Source organism: Macaca nemestrina, chromosome 19 (assembly GCF_043159975.1).
Source record: "Macaca nemestrina isolate mMacNem1 chromosome 19, mMacNem.hap1, whole genome shotgun sequence".
Classification (NCBI taxonomy): Eukaryota; Metazoa; Chordata; class Mammalia; order Primates; family Cercopithecidae; genus Macaca; species Macaca nemestrina.
This window is the reverse complement of record NC_092143.1, coordinates 7105401-7121266: the sequence shown is the minus strand read 5'-3', so window position 1 is coordinate 7121266 and position 15866 is coordinate 7105401. Positions and strand designations below refer to the sequence as shown.

At 37.2% G+C, this 15866-nt stretch overlaps 1 long non-coding RNA gene across 3 annotated transcripts in view; it reads right to left on the bottom strand.

Moving 5' to 3' along the window:
- LOC105489344 (uncharacterized) overlaps nt 1-15866 on the bottom strand; it is a 163584-nt gene that overhangs the window by 63001 nt on the left and 84717 nt on the right. For all 3 annotated transcript variants that reach the window (XR_011617197.1, XR_011617196.1, XR_011617195.1), the window contains exon 3: nt 5521-5716. This is a non-coding gene — a long non-coding RNA (uncharacterized lncRNA). The remainder of the gene's footprint in view (nt 1-5520; nt 5717-15866) is intronic.

Sequence of the window (15866 nt, the reverse complement as noted above, 5' to 3'; positions counted from 1 at the left end):
AGAAATAATTCTACATTTATGATCAACTGACTTTTGATACAGGTGCCAGATAATTAATGTAATATTTTCTATGCTACAATTCACTTTATTGGCTTGTCAATAAATAGTCTTGGAAAACTAAATTGTCACACAGAAAAGAATAAAGTTGTCCTCCTACCTCACACCATACACAAGAATTAACTGAAAACTGGATCACAGAGACAAATGTAAGAGGTAAAATTGTAAATTCTTAGAAGAAAATATAACAGTAAATCTTCATAACCTTTGACAGATATGACACCAAAAGCATAATCAATGTAAATACATACATCTATGCATAATAGATTTGTGTCACAAACAATATCATCAGGAAGTGTTCCTCAAATATTTAAACAGATTTATTATATGAACCAATATTTCAACATCTATGTGTATATCCTCCAAAATAAAAACATGTTCCTAGAAAAGACTTATACATGCAAATTTACGGCAGCCAAACAGTGAATTATTCATAACAGCAAAAAAATACCACTAAATACCATTCAGGCATAAAAAAGGAATGAAGTATGTGTACCTGCTAAAATCTGGATGAACACTGAAAACATTATGCAAAGTGAAAGAAGCCAGTCAAAAGACCATATTTTAAAAGAAACAAACTAACCAATGACCACATATTAAATGATCGTATTTGTATGAAATGTTCAGAAAGGCAAATGGCTAAAGACAGAAAACAGATTAATGGTTGCTAGAGGTTTGGCAGAGAAAAGAAATGGGGAGAGACTGCTAATTGTTATTTAGTTTTTTTCAGAGGGCGGTGAAAATGTTCTAAAATTAGATGTGATGTTGCATAAGTCTGTGACTACATTAAAAAACACTGGATGTTACATTTGAAATGTAAATGTTATGGGATATAAATTACATCTCAATGAAGCTCCTAATAAAAATGTCTTAGAGAAGTAGTAGAACAGAGGTTACAATAAAGGAAAGCATGAGTTGAGAATGGACATGGCTTGTGAGATGAGTAGGACAGAAGGTTTAGAAATCACAGAAATCACTCTGCCCCAGTTGATTGAAGGATATCAAAGGCTAATGGGAGAACGTTTTCTAGATCAGTCTGTTTCTCTGTACCAAGTCTGAGTGTGTGCTCATCTGCAGCTTCACCAGCCTCAGAGGAAGACTAGTTTCTCATGTCAATTGGTCCACTGTGTCTGAAACATTATAAATCAGACGCAGCTCCATCCTTGGCCTTAGAATGTTAAAGTCTATGTTTGACCTTCGAGGGCCTGTTGCAAACAGGACCTATTCATAAACAAACATAAACACCTCTTCAACCCTAGGAAACATTAAGGAGGAAAATTCTTTAAACATTTTTCCTTAATTTAAAACTGATGTACCTCAAACTTGTTATAATTTGTTCATGTAATTGTTATGTGTATTATTCAGTTATCATGCTAATATGAAGAAATACTTCAGAGTGGGTAAGTTATAAAGAAAAGAGGTTTAATTGACTTCACAGTTTCACATGGTTGGGGAGGTCTCAGGAAACTTACAATCATGTCAGAAGGCACCTTTTCACAGGGTGGCAGGTGAGAGAATGAGTACAAGCAGGGGAAATGCCAGACACTTATAAAACCATCAGATCTCATGAGAACTCACTATCACAAGAACAGCGTGGGAGACATTGCCCCATGATTCAATTTCCTCCCACTGGGTCCACCACCAGGACACATGGAGACTATGGGATTACAGTTCAAGATGAGATCTGGGTGGGGACACAGCCAAACCATTTCATTGTGTTAACTAACTTTTAGCATAGGTCAACAACATAACATGTATAAATTACAGTTTATTTACTCTTTGTTGCTGTATAAATATTAAAATATTAAGAATAGAACAACCACTAACATATAATACCTTCATGGGATATTAAAAAAAAAAATGATTGTAATCAAAGTCGGGTCTAAATCTGACTTTTCAGCAGCCACCTTATCCTATTTTCTCCATGGTATCAACACTCCCAAGATAAGCAGTGGTATGGTTCAACAATGATGGAATATTAAGTACAATTTGAACAAAAATTTCAATTACCAGCCTCAAAGCATGACTAACGATTATTTTTTGGCAATTTGCTTTCCAAATGGTTCACTGTGATTTTACTGGTGCCTTCTTTGTCAATCAAAGTCAGCAAATACAACCTGCCATTTTCTCCTCAGTATTTCCTCTCTTCTTGTGAATTTTCGAATAAAAAAAAAAACAAATCATTCAAACAATGCAAGTGAATGAGCAGAATGACAAATGTTTGAAGTATGAATGTAATTTTCAGTAATTTATTCCTCCATTTTAAATAATGATCATCAAAAGCTGTTACTTGGTCAATTGAACTTATTAAAGAGACTTTATAATTAGAATATACTCTTCTGCAAGTGCGACAGAAAGCTTGAGACAATATTTATATTGAATATTTATATTACTCTTTGACATTCCTGGAAGTTTGACTGGTTTAATTTTCTGCATTAATTCTTTGTTTTTCATGATTCTCTATTGTATTATAACATTTTAAATTGTTATAACATTTTAAATTGACTAATTAGAAGACACTATACCAGAAAAGGAGAATGTTTATCTGTGTGGACCTAATAGAAAAAAAAAAACTATATTGGGCAGCCAACAATGTATAAATGAAATATACCGAAGCAAAAATAAAGAACATGAAAGGAAGATATTAACCTATGTTAAATTTGTGAAGAGGTTGAACATAAGTGAGAATTTTGATACAAAAGGAGATAAATCATTTCTCTCTTTTCTGAAAATAACTATCATTTTAGACAGTAATTGTACTTTGCCTCTTAACCATGGACCTGGTTCAATGCTTTTATAGAAATAATGTGAGAACCAAATTGCTAACATTTATTATGTGTTAGCACAACTGACACTATCAACCTTTCTCTCCTGTTCCTCTATTTGCATTTTAATATTATATGTGCTTATTCTCCTAAAAGTGATCACATTATCACTATCCAGGTATTTCCATACTAACCATTCTCATATTGGCATCCCTAAGTTGCAAATCAAAGCTTCCTTGCCTATAAAAGTATTTCCTCAGCTTAGCCTCCAGGAGTAAACATGTCAATCAGCAAATATCTCCCTTCATCAATTTTGTGCAAAGCCTTTCAGGAAAGAAGTGATTTCAAGAGCTCGTTGTGCTGTATTGATTAGAGAAAGTTACAGACTCATCAATGGCACTGTATTTCTCACCTAGAGTTTACGCCAAGCCGAAATCAGCTGTTTACCTAATGCACTCCTAATTTACAACTCCATGTAGATTTATAAGTATCAAGTCACTGATTCAAAGAAAATGGAACATTTAGAACCTGTTGCTGGAACTATTGTCTCATGGTCAATATAGCATCCTCCAAGATTGACCATGCTATACGGAGACAATGGTGATAGTGTAATGAACAACAATGCCCTGACGACACACTTCCTATAGTGTGATTTTGTGAAGGTCTGGTATCCATAAGCACTTTGAGTTTTTACTGAATATTCGCTATTGAACTTGATTCTTATGTGAGCTTCTAAACACTCCTCCATTTAATCAGAGAATTTCTGTTGCTTAAAATAAAAAAAATTGTCTAAAAGTAATATTATATTGGTAATAAATTAACAATAAAATAGTAATTTATTATTATAAATAAGGTAAAAATAAAATATTAATTTATTATTACAAATTAGTATTTATTATAAATCACATACTTTATAAATTTAGAAAGGAGACTTTTTAATTTATAATTTTTGTATATACATGGTGTATATATATTTATGGGTTACATGAGATATTTGGATACAGGCATGCAATGCATAATAATCACATCAGGGTAAAATGGATTATCCATCACCTCAAGCAATTATCCTTTGTTTTCAAACAATTCAATTATCCCCTTTTAGCCATTTTATTTATTTATTTATTAAATTGGAGATGGAGTCTTGCTCTGTCGCCCAGGCTGGAGTGCAGTGGAACGTTCTTAGCTCACTGCAACCTCCTCCTCAATGGATCAAGTCATTCTCCTGCCTCTATCTCTTGAGTAACTGGGATTACAGGTGTGTGCCACCACACCTGTAGTTTTGTATTTTTCGTGGGTTTCACCATGTTGACCAGGCTGGTCTTGAACTCCTGACCTCAAGTGATCCTCCTCCATTGACTTTTCAAAGTGCTGGGGTTACAGACCTGAGCCACTGTGCCCAGCTTTCTTTTAGTCATTTTAAAATGTACAATTACATTATTTTTTACTATAGTCACCCTACTGTGCTAGAAAAGGAGACTTTATTTCTTATCTCGGGTTATAGCCTGCAAGACAGCCATTCTGACAGTCTGGGAAGCAAAGGCTTCCACAGAAGCTGGAAACAGGCATTTGGAGGGAGGGAGGGTAAAGCAGGAATTTATGCTGAACAAGTTGGCCAAATATACATATTCAACAGGTTACAGAAGGATCTTATGAATATGTATGAGGGAGTACTAACACATGTGTACTTAGTGAACATGCATGTTGCATGTGTCTCATGTTCACTTTGGGGTGGAGAGTTAACATTTAAATGCATTACAATTAGGCCGTGCACATCAAAGGGTGAAGCAGGGACACAAAGTCACCCAGTGTGCAACCTCTGTAAACCCGCCCGTGCCAGGCTGATAGTTTCTTATCAGGAGACAGTTATTGAAATCAGCTATTTAGTTCAATCAAAGCTCTATTTATGGCTTGTGGAACCGGGGTGGGGGCCATCATCTGGTAGTGGAGGAGCCATAATTGTTTTAATCTTGCTTACCTGGAGGCCAGTGGTTGTTTAGCTGCTGAAGAAAAGCTTTGTGGCAGTGGGAACATATTTGTAAGTGTAGGGGGTGCGTGACTTAACCCTTGCCTGGCATGGACTTAGCTCTGACTTAGCTCTTACTTATTATTTGCTATCTTATTGCCATAAAGAATCCATTCTGTGAGTCTTACAATCTCTATTTTAACATTAATCTCTATTTTAACATTAAGGCTGGTTTGTTGTTGTGTCTAAACCACAAAAGGGAGTGGGTATAATGAGGCAGGTCGGGCCTCCTGGCACATCATGGCCAGGAACTCAGCTTTTATGGTTTCCCGGGGGTCCCTTTGACCAAAATGGAGTCTGTTAAGTCAGTTAGGGGACTTAGGGTTTTACTTTTAGTTTATTTTATGAAATGGTTTTGGAGCCTTAAGTGAATGAAAAGGGAGAATATAATTAATCGACACAAGTTTTGAAGAATATTATTTGCAGATGATACAGTCTTTTTAAACTTAAAACTCAGATTTCTAAGGAACACACTGAGTGGCTTCTACTGTAATATGTAAAGATCTTGGAAGTTTGGAAGTTGTCATTCTTGCCCTTAAAACCAAAAAAACGGAATTGAACAAACTGAACTGATAACCAATGACTTTTCTTAGATCCCTCAGAGAATTGAGGTCACAGGACAAACCATCATCCTGAAAACCAACAGAAAGAAACAGAAAATGCAGGTCAGCTTACCTGGAAGAGAAGCTGCTAAAGCCAGTAACTGCTTCGAACACTTCAATGGGGCTGGCCTGGTGGCTCAGGCCTGTAATCCAAGCACTGGCCTGGTGGCTCAGGCCTGTAATCCAAGCACTTTGGGAGGTTGAGGTGCGAAGATCGCTTGACCCCTGGAGTTCAAGACTGGCCTGGGCAATGTAGTGAGATCCCATCTCTACAAAAAATGAAAAAAATTAGTCAGGCATGGTGACGCTCACCTGTAGTCCCAGGTACTCAAGGAAGATGGGAGGATCTCTTGAGCCTAGGAGTTTGAGGCTGCAGTGAGCTGTGATCACCACTGCACTCCAGCTTGGGCAACAGAGCGATGACCTGTCTCTTTAAAAAAAAAAAAGTAAAATGACTTAAATGGTAATTTTGGCAAATTGTAGACTAGTTTGAGAGTTAAAACTCCTGTGGGCTTGGTCTAAGGGCCTGCTCTTCTTTTAGAAAGATTGAATACTCTTGCTTCTTACATGGAGATCTGAATAACTCATTTTATGGCAAAAGGGATATAGAATCTGCCTACGTGTCTGCATATTGACTGAATTAATGCAGCAGATATTTCCAGTTATTTAGATGGTAGAACTTTGCATTTCTGTGACTGCATGAATGTTTAAGAAAGTACTTTATGGCTGGGCATGGTGGCTCATGCCTGTGATCCCAGTATTTTGGGAGGCTGAGGTGGGTGATAGCTTGAGCTCAGTAGTTTGAGACCAGTCTGGGCAACATGGCAAAACCTCATCTCTACAAAAAATACAAAAATTAGCTGGGCCTGGCAGCATGTGCCTGTGGTCTCAGCTACTCAGGAGGCTGAAGTGGCAAGATCACTTGAGCCCAAGAGGTTGAGGCTGCAGTGAGCCTTGATCGTGTTACTGTACTTCAGCCTGGGTGGCAGAATGAGATCTTGTAAAAACAAACAAACAAACAAACAAAAAAACAAAGAAGAAAGAAAGAAGGAAAGCGAGAAAGAAAAGAAAGACGGAAGGAAGGAAGGAAGGAAGGAAGGAAGGAAGGAAGGAAGGAAAGAAAGAGAAGAAAGAAAGACAAAGCAGACTGTATTTTATTCTACTTTATTTTAAAAAATAATAATATCTAAGTTTTCTTTTAAACATAAATTATGTGCTAGGTTCTGGGCTAAATACTGTAAATATTACCTACTTATTCTTAAAAATACTCTGTAAGGTAGATTTTGAATGTTATCATTATCTAACTATTTCACATGAGAGTAAGTTTAAAATAGCTAAATAACTTTTCCATGCTCATTCCAAAAGTACATCACTGTTACAGCTTGCATTTTTGTGTTCCCCCAAATTTATATGTTGAAACCTAACAATTAATTGATGGTATTAGGAGGTGGCCTTTTGAGGTGATTAGATCATGAGGGTGGAGCTCTCATGAGTGGGATTTGCACCCTTATAAAAGAAGTCCCACAGACTTCCTTCACCCCTTCCATTCTGTGAGCATACAGGGAGAGGAGACCATCTATGAACCAGGAAGCAGACCCTCTCCAGACCCTGAATTTACAAGTGTCTTGATCTTGCTTGTTCTTGGACTTCCCAGCCCCTACAACTGTGACAAATAAGTTTATGTTGCTTATAAGCCGCTCAGTTTATGATGCTTTGTGACTGCAGCACAAATGAGCTAAGATAGTAACTGAACTGGGATTTCAACCCTGGTCAGTCTGACTCCAAAATGAAAATACCTAGCCATTCAGTTAGTTTGCCCATGATATGCTCTTAGTGTTTTTTCCAGTAGGGGGACAAGTTATTGAACAAGTTACCAGTTCCGTGACTTGCAGGAGGAAGGTTTAGTCCACCTAACAAGAATAACTGTGCATAAATCATCTTTATCTAGATAATCATCAAAAAGAGTTAAGATTGGTCTTACAAAGCCTCAGGCAACAAAACAATTTAAAAAGGAAAAGTGTAAAATGTTAAGGAGAAAAGTGTAAAATGTTAAGGTCCTGATTAGATATTTTCCCCTTCCTAAGGCAATGATCCAAAATATTTGAGAATCAGTGGATGAAAACCTCTAAGAAATATGTTATTGAATATAATTGTTAGGGGGGAGTAATTTCACAAATTTTAGAACTGTGGCTACTTCTCACTCTTTTTGTGACTACAGTCTCTTCTCAACTACCCCTAATCATTTATCAATATCCAAAATGACTTATATTTATTGAGGGATAAAATGAATTTTTAAAATAATGCAAAATTCTAGGAAGGCAAGGAGGTAAACCAACTTAGAAAACTGTGATAATAAAGACAGTTGGCTATGCTTTATTATTTTCAGGATCAGAGTCTCTTCCTTTCTAATGGCCTGTTTAATCAAGGGATTCTCATTCAACCTTGATTCTGTGCCATAGGCTGATTTCCCTGTAAGGATGCTTAAATAATGAAGACTCAGCACACAGAAGAAAAGTGGTGGTGGAGCAGTTCCAAGGTCAGCAACTCAGCTGCCTAGTGACATTGTTAATAAAGTGATCTTTTCCTCCTTCTACTCCATCCTTCTCAGTATGCTGCCCATGGATAGGATACTAAGCCTTCTTAGTCACAAAATGGCTGCAACAGCTCTGAACACTATACTTTCATACAACTTCCCAAAGTCAAAAAAGAAAATATTGACTCTTTGTATTCATTGTATTTAAGTGAGGAAAATGCTCCAGTGTAAACCCCCAAACTGCCAGGGTCATATGTATTTTCCTTGGTGGATTGTTGGTCAAGAATATGTCACAAGGCTGTTTTGAACACTATTACTGGCAAGGTGAATTCAGTTGCCACGGTTAGCTTAATCGAGATTTATTCCATTCTGCTAAAGGCAGGTCCTAGCTTCCTTGAAATGGGGGAGGCTGATGATTGATTAAGAGGCACAAGTACCACAAGTGCCTACTCTCATAGGCAAAATTGCACCCATCCCTCGTTAATGCAAAAGATCATGGACTCGTCTGTTTTTGTCCTTGCATTAGAATAATTTTAGGGCTTAGTTATCTGCAAAAATAACCCAAATTGTTCATGCTTCTAATAATCTATTTTGTGTATTTTCTTTTAGTCTTATAGTCTCATGTGCCTGAAACCTAGGAAGCCCTTTCAGTGTAGCTGATTGTAATAAGCACTAATAGTAATAGGAAGAGTAATAGTAATAATAGTAATAGTACCATCACCAGCATCAAATGATTACTGATGATAGTTATTATATTTTTCGTTTTCATAATAACATTATACTGTATAGAACATTTTACAGGAAAAGGCAACCGAGGCTTAAGGCCATTAAGGTAGTTGTGCTAGGCCATATAATTTCTCATCTTGAAAGGATCTCTCCTGGTCAATGTTGCAGCGTCCTATGAAGGGACCTGGAATTGATCTGTGCCAATGCCCTTTGCACCTGTACTTGTACAGGTGGATGTACAGTGCCTGTAGACTGAATGGAGGGCTTAAAAACAGGCATAATCCAAGGAAAACATGCTCATGCTGTGGTCAGCATCCTCTTAACTGTACAAGTCTAAAATACTCTGGGAAAGCCCAGAGTGAGAGACAGTGTGGAAAATCTTGTACAGACACACCAAAGCACATGCTTAGGAATTAAGCAAATCTGGGAGTTACTAAAAAACTGTAGCTAAGACAGGCAGGTAAGCCAGGCTGCTAGAAACTGGGGCTGGTGTAAGCCTTCTGTAGCAAAAGCATGGAATAAGTTGGCATTACTGTCAACTGCAGATCCAAGCATTAGCATTGTTTCGTTTTTGTTCAAAGTGAGAGATTGAGTTGGTGTTCCTCCATATATATATATATATATATATATATATATATATATATATACACACACATACACACACAAAATCTTCTCTATAAAGAAGACTAATATTTATTAAATCCCTCTTATGTATATATAAATGTACATACATATTAATATACATACATATCAATATATAAGGATACAATTCTATGCATGCTATATATATAATTACATCTAGAGTCTTCTTTATCAAAAGACAAAAGAGGGCCGGGCACGGTGGCTCAAGCCTGTAATCCCAGCACTTTGGGAGGCCGAGGCGGGCGGATCACAAGGTCAGGAGATTGAGACCATCCTGGCTAACACGGTGAAACCCCGTCTCTACTAAAAAATACAAAAAACTAGCCGGGCGAGGTGGCGGGCGCCTGTAGTCCCAGCTACTCGGGAGGCTGAGGCAGGAGAATGGCGTGAACCCGGGAGGCGGAGGCTGCAGTGAGCTGAGATCCGGCCACTGCACTCCAGCCTGGGTGACAGAACAAGACTCCGTCTCAAAAAAAACAAAAAAAAACAAAAAAAAAAACAAAAGACAAAAGAATGCTTATCATCATTTATACATGACAGAACAGGGCTGTAGCACTATTAAGTGACATGTTTAAAATTCACACCACTGATTGTGAAAGACTAATTAAAACACAGTTTAATAGTACAAGTTAATATCAGTGTAACCTTGTGAACTGTTTCCCACATGGTACTAAGACTTAGGCTTTCTTCTAACTGTTTTTGTCTCTTGGACACTAACTCTTTTTAATACCTGAAACAACAGAGTCTATTCTGTAATCCTCATTCTGCGCAAAATTTAAATGCAGACACATTCACTAGCATTTATACTTTTTTGGCATAATATTTATGTGGGGTCATTTATGACACCCTTGATTTTGAAAATTCATCAGAGTTGTTATTTTCATTTTTATCATATACATAACTTTTGGATTATGATATAGGAAATATTTAGGAAATGCCAATATCGATCTCATTTTATTACATTTAAACATGAAAATAACCTAAAATTTGTAAGTTGAAATACATTCTTTACTACCATCTAAGAAAATTTTGAGAATTAAGTACTACATGTATCATGTAATGGGGAAAATATTTATCTTCTCGATAAATGATATATAGATTTGAAATACTGGGGAGCACATTTCTGGGACTGCTGTTAGGTGGTCGTTGGAATTTCATGGAAAGACAGTGATTAGATCTTATTTTTACAGTGATTACTGTAGGAAATCTACAGTAATTGTCTGTGAATACTTACTAAAATTCTGTCTAGATCCATGTTAATCCCCAAACAGTGAAGTCAATTCCTCATTCTCTTTCTAAGCATGTTAACATAGAATAATATACCATTTTCTCCAGGCTGGTGTTGGGTCCTCCTACTTTGGGGATATATAGGGGCATCTGCTCACAAAAATATTGAGACGAATAGTCTGGGTGCCCAATCAAAAGTCGTAACTGCTCCCCCATTCTTCTTGAGAAATATCATCATTTTTTTTGTGTGTGTGTGCATATTCCTGGAGTTAGGGAAAAATCATGGACCTGAGGTTTATCCTGGTCTGTCTAACCCAATGAAAGTAACCCATGGCTGCTTTAGTAATAGTTGTGTCCAGTGAGTTGTGAGAGAAAATTTCAGAAACATTGCTCTTGCTCTGACCGAGGACCGCGAGAAGGGGACCGTTTCTTTCTTTTCTTTTTCTTTTTTTTTTTTTGAGACGGAGTCTCGCGTTGTCGCCCAGGCTGGAGTGCAGGGGCGCGATCTCGGCTCACTGCAAGCTCCGCCTCCCGGGTTCCCGCCATTCTCCGGCCTCAGCCTCGGCTAATTTTTTGTATTTTTAGTAGAGAGGGGGTTTCACCGTGTTAGCCAGGATGGTCTCGATCTCCTGACCTCGTGATCCGCCCGCCGCCGCCTCCCAAAGTGCTGGGATTACGGGGGTGAGCCACCGCGCCCAACCGAGAAGGGGGCTGTTTCTTCATCTCAGCTGGCATTTTCAAGTGTTTAGGGAGAACAAAGTCCCTGGACACGTGGCGGCCATCCTGCATGCTGGACGGAAGTAGCTCACAAGAGAGAATGACAGAATATAAAGACAGACCCAACTTGAGCCTCTGAGAGCATTATTCTCCCACTCAGAAATGTCCCATCTCCAAATTTGTTATTATTGTATATGACATGATGGTATGTCTTATTATTGTGTGTGCTTTTGTTGTTCTTAGCTTTCTTTTCCTTTTAACTTGTGACTTAAAGCATCAGTTAAATATGGTATCATTGCAGTTGCTTAAAATACTCAACTATGAAAAATTCAAGTGCAAAAACAATTTTATTAGAGGTTAAATTTAGCTAACCTGTGATTCTAGTTTTGGGTAAAATGGAATTAGGTCACTTCACCCTGTCTTTTCCAATGAATATAGCTATAAATCATGAAAAGAATGGGTGGAACATTTATTTGAGAATTACAAACAGCAAATATTAGGTTGGTGCAAAAGTTATTGCGGTTTCTGCCATTACTTTTAATTACTTTTAATGGCAGAAACCGCAATAACTTTTGCACCAACCTGATAAAAGCACGAAGATTGGAAGAGACCAGAACCACTGGTTGAATCATTACCAAATAGGTGGTAAGATGGTCATTTTTCACTCTGGTATTCTTTGGCCTGAACTGAACACACAGGAAATCTAAACGTGAGCACACCGAGAAGAATACCACAATAGTGGCAAAAGTGGGAGTCTTTCTTTCCTTCCACGTCTTCCAAGAAGTTAGAAACAACTTCATTTGCTTTTTTCCTCCCTTTGTCCTACCACACGTGGCTCCATAACAAGGACCCAGTTTTGGAGAGCATCATAGAGTAAGGTAACCATCCCTCTAGCTGTCTACCCAGAGCACCAAAAGAGAAGCCTCAGGAACCAGAATGTACTGGGGAGATCGCAAAGAGGGAGAAACTCCAGAACATAACATCGTGGAGTTGTTTATAAACTACTCACTTCATCTCCAAAATGTGTGTAGGCATGAATGAATCTGGACTTGTTCACAATATCAAAAACCTTACACACTAATAGTCTACTGCCAAAGACTTTTGAAACCAACTAATTATGGCCCAGGTCCTAGCCTGTCCAATGGTTTGCGTACATTCACCAGATTCTAAAAGCACAGCAAAGACTTTGAAAACCCAACTGACACTGGGGCCATCACCCATAAAAGGTGGGCTGGAATGTGGAGTGTAATCCTAAAGCAAAACAAAGCTAAAGCAAGCAGAAAGGCGGAAATAAAAATACAAATAGAAATCAAAAGAATTGAAAACAAAAACAGTGCAAAATGCAATGACACAAAAAGTTGATTCTTTGAAAAGCTCTATATAACTCAAAATTCTTTAGTATGATTAAAATACAATAAGAGAAAAGACAAAGCTTAGCAATTATCTGAAGTGAAAAGTGGGATATCACTACAGATCTGACAGACACTGCAAGAATATAAGAAAATAGTATGAAGAAATATTATTAAATAAAATGGACTTATTACTTAAAACCTACAAATTATAAACCACTCACAATGTGAATTTTATGAAACATATAAGTAAGTACTAACAGTAATAGTAAACTATCTCTTCGAGAAAACAAAACAAAACAAACAAAAAAATTCCAAAACATTTTATAAAACAGCATACACACATATATACATATATGTGTGTGTGTGTATATATATATGTGTATATATGGCTCAGAAACCTAGATAAAATATTCAACAAAATATTAATAGCCATGTATAACAGAAATAATACACCGTGACAAAATAAGGTCTGTCCCAGGAATGCGAAGCATAATTGCGTATTTTTTCTTCCAATGGCAGAAAGACAAACTTTGATTTTCAAATTTACATGGAAGGGCAAAGGGATTTGGATAGTTATAACAACTTTGAAAAAGAAGAAAGAAGAAAGTTGGAGGAAGCAGTATGTGTTTGTAACTCTTACTATAAAGCTACAGTTATCAAGGACAGCCTGCTGTTAGTAAAGGGAGCAACATACAGATCAATGCAGAATAGAAAATGCAGAAATAGAGCCACACAAAGAGGGTTGATGATTGATTTTTGACAAAGATGTAAGTAATTAAGTGGAGAAAGCATTTCGTTTTTCAACAGACTGTATTGGAACAATTGAACATCTACATGCAAAAAAGTGAGGGAGGACTTGATTTAATCCTCACATCATTGTACAAAAATTAAATCTAAATGCATAATAGCTGAATGTAAAATGTGAAATTATAATTTTTTTAAAAAAAGTATAGGTGAAGTTTTTTATGTACTGGGGCTTAGGAAAGTGTACTTAGACCAGACACCAACAGTGCACTTCATAAAAGGAAAGTAATACATTGGACTTAATCAAAATTTTAAAACTACTTTCCTGTATAAAGAAAACTGCTAAGAGAATAAAATGCATCCTTATAAAGTGATAAAAAAATTTGGAAATCATGTAAGTTTCAATATCCAACAGAAAAACAGACCAATTCAAAATTGAAAACAAATTCAAATACTTCACCAAAGATATACGAATGGCAAATGCACATTTAAAAGCATGTTCAATATCATTATTCAGCATGGATATGCAAATTGAAACCATGACATTATAAAACTACACTATTAAAATGGATAATATATGTATGTATATACATATATGCACATGTATTATTCACACATATGCATATATGTGTACATTTATGTATATGTATTGTATATACATGTATATGAATACACAAACACACACACACACATATATATATCAAGTGCTTGTGATAAGACAACTAGAATTCTCATACATTGTTGACGGGAATGCAAATTTTTACAACCTTGGAAAAAATTTGATATTCTCTCATAAAGTTAAAAATACTTGCTGTATTAACCGGTAAGCCCACTTCTGTGTACTTACTCTAATAAATAAATGCTTATATTTGTATAAATACTTATCTTTATAGAGCTCTGTTAATTGGCCAAAACTGGAAACAACTTGAACGCCTCTCAGTGGGTGAATTGATACAAACATTGTGGTACATCCAAACAGTGGACTACCGATCAGGCATAAAAAAGAATGAACAATTGGTACATAAAAAAGAATGAACAATTGAAACTGAAAGAAGTCAGTTCCAAATGTTTACTGCATAATTCCATTTGTATGACAGTCTCCAAAGGACAAAACTATAATTGTGGAGAATGTACCTGTGGTTGGTAGAGTTTGGTTTGGTAATGGTTATATTAACCTATACATGTTTCATTTCATAGAGTGGCACTTCAGAAAATGTCAATTTCACTGCACAATAATTTTTTAAATATAAGAACAAAAGGATCAAAGTTTATCTCACAAAAATAAATAAGATAATAAAGATAAATATAAAAATAAATATCTCACAAAAATATAAAAATAAGAGCTACCCCTTTATATGAAAAGAATAAAAAGTTAAGGGAAACTGATCCAAAACCTCTTACAAATTAACATACTAGGGCCCAGAAAGCATGAGAAATTTGCTTAAAGTCCCACAGCCAACAAAAGCGAGAGTCCAAAGCCAGGACAGGAGGCTGCCCAGTGTTCTTTCGACAACCCAGAGTGCTTCAGTCCTAGGCAAAATTTAGGGTATGGATGGCTGACTTGTGATTACCACCAAAGCCTAATTTTTAAATAGACACATTAATATATCATATTTCTTTCACCGAATCTTTTAAATATGGACACATCAGGAAAAGTTAAAGAAAATTAGAAAAATACCGATATGAGGGTTTTATTAAGATGAAGACATAGGGCCAGGCACGGTGGCTTATGCCTGTAATCCTAGCACTCTGGGAGGCTGAGGCCGGCAGATCCCTTGAGGTCAGGAGTTCAAGACCAGCCTTGTCAACATGAGGTCAGGAGTTCCAGACCAGACTGGCTAACATGGTGAAATCCTGCCTCTTCTAAAAATACAACAATACGGGAATGGTGGTGTGCACCTGTAATCCTAGCTACTAGAGAGGCTGAGGTAGTAGAATCACTTAAACCTGGGAGGTGGAGTTTGCAGTACTAAAAATACAAAATTAGTGAGCGTGGTGGCATGCACCTGTAATCCTACTCAAGAGGCTGAGGCAGGAGGATTGCTTCAACCCAGAAGGCGGAGTTTGCAGTGAGCAGAGGTCGTGCCACTGCACTCCAGAATGGGTAGCAGAGCGAGACTCTGCCTCAAAAAAAGAAAAAAAAAAAGATAAAGACATAGGTATAAGGAAGTACTTTGGGGTGTGGTATATTTATAGGGCCTGCAGAAAAATACAATCCCAGCACTTTGGGAGGCCGAGATGGGCGGATCACGAGGTCAGGAGATCGAGACCATCCTGGCTAACACGGTGAAACCCCGTCTCTACTAAAAAATACAAAAAAACTAGCCGGACGAGGTGGCGGGCACCTGTAGTCCCAGCTACTCGGGAGGCTGAGGCAGGAGAATGGTGTGAACCCAGGAGGCGGAGCTTGCAGTGAGCTGAGATCTGGCCACTGCATTCCAGCCTGGGCGACAGAGCAAGACTCCGTCTCAAAAAAAA